The sequence below is a fragment of the Adiantum capillus-veneris genome, chromosome 20, assembly GCF_014529385.1.
Source record: "Adiantum capillus-veneris isolate H3 chromosome 20, ASM1452938v2, whole genome shotgun sequence".
In the NCBI taxonomy this organism is placed as follows: Eukaryota; Viridiplantae; Streptophyta; class Polypodiopsida; order Polypodiales; family Pteridaceae; genus Adiantum; species Adiantum capillus-veneris.
In genome coordinates, this window is record NC_140950.1 from 75,012,909 (window position 1) to 75,019,156 (window position 6,248).

The 6,248-nt window shown below is 38.5% G+C and overlaps 1 pseudogene; it reads left to right on the top strand.

Moving 5' to 3' along the window:
• Positions 1 to 4,452: 4,452 nt before the first annotated feature.
• On the top strand, positions 4,453 to 5,615 carry LOC147432764 (uncharacterized; annotated as a pseudogene).
• Positions 5,616 to 6,248: the final 633 nt, after the last annotated feature.

Here is a 6,248-nt window from a genome sequence, read left to right on the forward strand (position 1 = left end):
GATCTCTACAACATTTTGTTTCCTTAAAAGACCAATTGAATAAGAATATCTGTAGTCTAGGGGGGGATGTAGAGGCATGCGAGGGTTTTTGTAGTGTATTTGTTTTGCAGGAGCATAAGATGTGAAGTTTTGCATGGGCAACAGAATAATTTTCAGTCCTCAAAATTGATTCGTTCCTTTTTCCTCAATTTGTTTTCAAGATCTTTTCATTTTTCATTTTGTCTAAAAGATAAGAAAAAAAGAACAAAAGAGAAAACAAGCAAGAGAGACACATGCATGTGTGTGACAATATTTTGCTTTTTTCTATGGATACACGGTCTTTGTAGCTTAAGGCATTGCATGGTTGAGTTAATTCTATGGATCTTACTTTTTTCTTTGAGTCAATAATAGTGGAGAGTCACTAAGCATCTTAGATTCCTAAGGCTTGGTATAATCCACTTACCCTGTGTCACAATAAGGTTTGATTGATGTCAAGGGAGTATGTAAAGCTATGACCTTGGTAGCTTTTCGCTTCAATGTAAGATTGTGTTCCTAAGATGGTTTGAAAATTGATGTACGCAAAGCTGATTGTTGTACACGTTTCATCTTTTCAAAAGTACAATAGTGGATTGTCTGTGATATATGTTTATGCTTGAAAAATAAATGTGGCCATGAGTCCACTCGGCTCAAGTTGGTATTAGAGTCCACGAGGCTCCCAGCTAATCAAGGCATTGGTATTAGAGTCCTCAAGGCTCCCAACAAATTAAAAGAAAAAGAAAGAGAAATAATCAAGGCATTGGTATTAGAGTCCTCAAGGCTCCCAACAAATTAAAAGAAAAATAAAGAAAAAGAAAAATAAAGAGAAGAAATGGGGAAGCCTCCCGGGTTACTTTGCAAGCTACATAAAAAGCTAAGTAAAAGCAACACAAGCTCATTTCATCTTAGAGTCACATCCATGTGTTGGGTTGTGTTGCTAGGTGACCATAACTTAAGACACTCAAGGAACTATTTTGTGCTTTAAAGGATAATGTATTATGTCATGCTTCGATGATGAGTGTTTAGTGTCTTTGCATGTTGTTATTGTTCTCCTTTTGCAATGTTGTGTCCATGGATGTCTTCATCTATGAGTTCCTTGATAGCTATTTTGGGCCATTGGTATCCATAGAAACAAGTAATATATTTTCTTGCAATTTATTTGCACTCGTTATTGCACTCATTTTAGTTATCTTTCATGCATCCTCACTTTTGTTTGATTTTCCAGGAACGCCTTTGACGATTCCCGCGGACGAAGAGCCGATTTGGTAGAAGGGAATTGTGCGGGTTGTGAGGGCAACATGCATGGACGAGCAAAGATGGAGATGGAGTGCAATAGAAGATGATCAAGGATCAATGGGGATTAGCATTGGGAGAGCTCCCAAGCTCATTAGAGAGACCATTTTAAACTTTTGTTTTTTGGGTTGGGCTTTCCAAGTGTCCGCCCGAGTGTGGCATGGTCATAAGTTAGTATTTAAGCCAAAATCCCTCATTCATAACTCATTCTTGTATGTACATTTTTGGAGATCTCTCAACTTTGAAGCTTTCATGGAAGCTTGAGCGTGCAAGGATCCAAGAAGATGAACGCGTAGTCTCTTTTGTAGACATCTATCTCTTACTCTTGTAAGCTCCTCCTTTGTACTATGTTAGGTATTTTGACTATATAGCAGTAGTGCTATATATGATTATATATAGCACTACTGCTATATATACCCAACAAGGTAGTGGTGGTTGTGGCACTTCCCTTGGTGGTGACAGCTGGTTTGGCCTAGGTTCCCTATTAAAGTTTTGTCTCTTAGGATGTGGACAGTAATACATACCGTGTCCATTTTCACTGCAATTGTAGCAGTGGTATTCTTGGGCTTGCCGTCGCTGCATCCTTCCTTGCTCTGGGTTTCTCGCTGGCGCGCGCCCTTGCTATACTAAGTGTATTGATAGATTTTCCAATTGACTGGTGATCCGATTCAACAGTGCATGTTGATTCTCTTCTTCTTCCTGGGGTAGACTTCTTTGGATGGGCGTGGGTGTCGGTATCGCTTGCGGTGTCCCGGACCCACCAACTTCCTCCTTCTCTGCTCCTCTGGCTTGGAAACACAGCTTCTTGTTCTTAAGGTGGGCTACTTCAACTGCTACCTCAAATGGAACAGGAAACCTTCCTCTCACCTTCTCTTTAAGCGGAGTCCAAAGACCAGCAATGAAGTGGTCCTTCTTGAGGAAATCTGGTGCCACTCCTTCTTGTAGCGAAGCGATCCATCGCTCCCAAAGATCCACAAACCTAGACTCGTATGGTGCATACTCAAACATGCCTCCTTGCTTCAGCTCTATGAGCAATTGCCAGCAGAGCTTCTTCGAAGAGGTACCCTCACCAAATTTTCTTATGAAGGCGACTCGTAAAAGCTCCCACTCCTCCTTGGTGGGTTGCGGCAAAGCATTGTACCATGATTTGGCCTCCACCTTCATCAGTAGAGGGAAAATTCGTAGTAGAGAAGCATTGTCATCTCGCCCAGAGATGACACATGCTATTTCCAGATTGTCAAGGAAATCTACAGCATCTTCACCCACTTTACCAGTAAATGTAGGGAAAGAGATATTTGCCATAGCATTCAAGCCTTGGATTTAGAAACACTTTTTTTTCTTTTTTCCTTTTTTAAATAATATTTATAACATTTTAATGCGGAAATCATCAGCTCAAATAAGTACGTAAATCCATAAATCAAAGCTAACAATGTGATGAATCAGTGGTAGGACAAAAGGCTGATCTAAGGTATTTATCTCGTGTAGACGCTCCCTTCCAAACATTGATGTGATTATTTGTTGGTAGTGCATCTTGCGATCGAGAATGATTTCGATAGACTGCACCCTCTGCGGTGCATATGGTTGCCCTGACACAAAAGGCCGGTTCTCTCCATTCATCATACGATAAGGTGAGAGAGCTCTTCTCTTCACGTTTCAAGGTAGTGGCTGGAGGTGCAAGCTTCCTTGACTTACGAACTCTCCATGCTGCTATTGCTAGCTTCCTGCCAATAAGAAGGTAATGAGATGTTGGGGTCCAAGATGTTATATACCTTTTTCCAGCGTGTAATGGTTGTTTTCTTTGGTCCAAGAACCGCCTTGTTCGTAGTAGGATTTCTTGTTGCAAGAGTAAGAGAGGGACAACTCGTCCGTATCAACTTCTTTAGGCTGCAAAGATTCTCTTTTGGCTTAGGTGAGGAAGGTGTTGTTGGCTCCGGAATGAGGACATCAGGTGCAATGTAATAGCCAATAGCTGTGCAAATGCCAGTGCGATTGTCAATTGAGAAAGTTGTTAGCTCATTTCTTCCTTGAGACGCACTCATTGATGGAGTGAATAGGACAATGGCAATGACTGCATACAAAATCTTGCCTTGTGTTTCGACGCCTTCGCCTTCTTGGGATATTCTTTGGCGAGCTGGTGAGGCCACCTCTTCCAATCTTAAAACAAAGACACCAAGTAGAAGAGTTTCAATTAAAGCCCTTAATTCTTCTAGGTTTTCTTCCTCTTTGGTGGTCCAGTTAGAGAACTCCTTAAGCCACTCATGCATCACTAGGTGCAAACATGTCAGCTTGTAAACTAAAGGTTTCTTTAAAAGTGTTCCTCGCTGGGGGAACCAAGGAAATTATGGCAAAGAATTGCAGTCGGATGGGAGTGGCCTCCACACCTCCACGGCTGGAGTCCACGATCACCTCAGGGGAGAATAGGCTCAGCTACCATGGTATGAGGGGTCACCACCTAGCGTGTATGCGCGTTTTTGTAGACTCACTTGGTTTGTGTTGCTCAGCTTCTTTCCCACTACTATCACTAGACATTGGAAGCTCCTCGCCATTATCAGAAACATAAAGCACAATCAAAGAATGAACTATAGAAAATTATGTTGAAAGAGATGCTTCTATTATAAAGTGCTTGTTGTCCTTCATATCCTTTTGTACCTTTGACTTTTGATTTAATATAACCAAACTAGACTACCGGATTGAGAGTGATGAACTTACAGCTAGGGGGTAATAAACTTTGCAGATAGTACTCACTCACAAGCATTTTTCCCTTGCATAGGTTCAATTGATGTGTAACAATTTTGTCACATACCTTCCATGAAAGCTTGATTTCAGTAGTAGCCATGATTTGTACGCAAGAATATGCATAAGAAGGGGAAATTTAAAAAGAACAAGAGAACAAAAGAAAACAAAGAGAGAGTGAGGAACAGAGAAGAGAGGAGAAAAATAGTGAAGAGGAAGAAGGGAGCTCTCTACCGCCTACATCACCTCTCCCATCGCGATGCCAGGTTACACTTTCCATTCTCTTTGTGATGCATATGCTTGGGTGTGTGCACACACATTTGTGTGGATGTGTGTTTTGCTCCCTAAGAAAGGGGGAAATGGGGACAACTTTGCCCCCATCTCCATCGCCGCCATCCATCAACAGTGGATATGGGGGCAAAGATTCCCCCCTTTCCCCCATCCCCCCACTCCCCCCCCCTTGAGCAGCGATGCTCACGGGGGAGGGAAAAGGGGAAATGGGGGCAGCTTTGCTCCCATCTCCACCGCCACACCACACACACACACTCAACATATACAAGCATACACACATGTGTACATTCACATGCACAGGCATACACACATGTGTACATTCACATGCACACACGCAAGCATACACACATGCACACAGTGCACACGCATGTAAATACACATGCATAAATTCACATGTACACATGCATAAATTCACATATGCACACAATTACTTAAATGCACACACGCATGCAAATACACATACATATATTCACATGTACACATAATTATTCAAATGCATACACACACATTGTCAAACACATTCACATACACACAATCACAAAAATGCATACACACACATTATCACACACATACACGGAGAATGTTAATTAAGTTATTGTGTATGTTCAGTGAGGTAAGCAAATTTTTTTATATGTTTCTTTGTTGTGAAGTTAATTTTGTTCATTGAGTTATGAAATTTTTAGATGATGATTTTAATTTGTTTAATTGAAAAATGTATGTATAAATATTTATTGAATTATATTTAAGCTATATTATGTTTTGTTTACTTTAAATTCAAAAGTGTATTGTAATGATGTAATTTATATGGGATGTTGCGGTTGATAGATTTTGGATACGAATCAATTATTGTATAATAGAGTACTTCATAAATTAATATATTGCATTATTACAATTTTGTTGTCTTATGTTTTAATTTGCTGATTTTCAATTTCAAACACAAAATGAAAACACATATATATTGCACGTTGTGTTTTCATTGTGCTTAAAAAAACACCAATTTTAACATTGTTGAATACGCTACGTTAAATTATACTTTTTGCTATAATTTATCTTGAAAATTTAAAATTTCAAAAGCAAATGTGTATAAAAATTTCTGAAATCCCTTCCCTATGAGTAGCGTGCGCGCCGTTCACCAGCCACACAAATTGTTTTTTTTTTTGGTGGCTGGTGAACAACGCGCTGCTCATGGAGGACACACACACTTACATACACATACACACACACACGCATTCACATACACATGGATATGCACTTGTGTACATGTTACACATGCACATATGTAAGCATACACACATACATACATGCATGCAAATACACATGCATTTTTTTTTAATGAGCACACAAATGCATACATACACACTATCACACACATACACAGATAATAATAATCAAGTGATTTTATTTGTTTATTGCGGTTTATCAAATTTGTTGGTATATTTCATTCCTTTCATGTTAATTTTGTTAATTGAGTTATGAAAACGGTATATGTGGTTGTTTATTTTGTGAAATTGAAAATTGCATGTATAATTTTTTGTTGAAATTGTATTGAAGTTATATCATTTTTTTTTGTTATTTGAAACTTTAAAGTGTATTTTGATGACGTAATTCTTATGGGATGTTGCGATTGATAGTTTTTGGATTTGAATATGATATTGTATAATAGAGTATTTCATAAATTTAACCAAAGAATTATTAATTCAGTCTTCTTTTATGTTTAAATTTGTTGATTATTACTTTGTAACACACAATGAAAACACATATTGCATGCTGTGTTTTCATTGTGTCCAAAAAAATACAAATCGTAACATTCTTGAATGCACCATAGTATATTATACTCTTTGTTATACTTCATCTTGATATTTATAAATTTCCAAAGTAAATGTGTATTTTTATGCTTCTAATCTTGTTTTAAAATA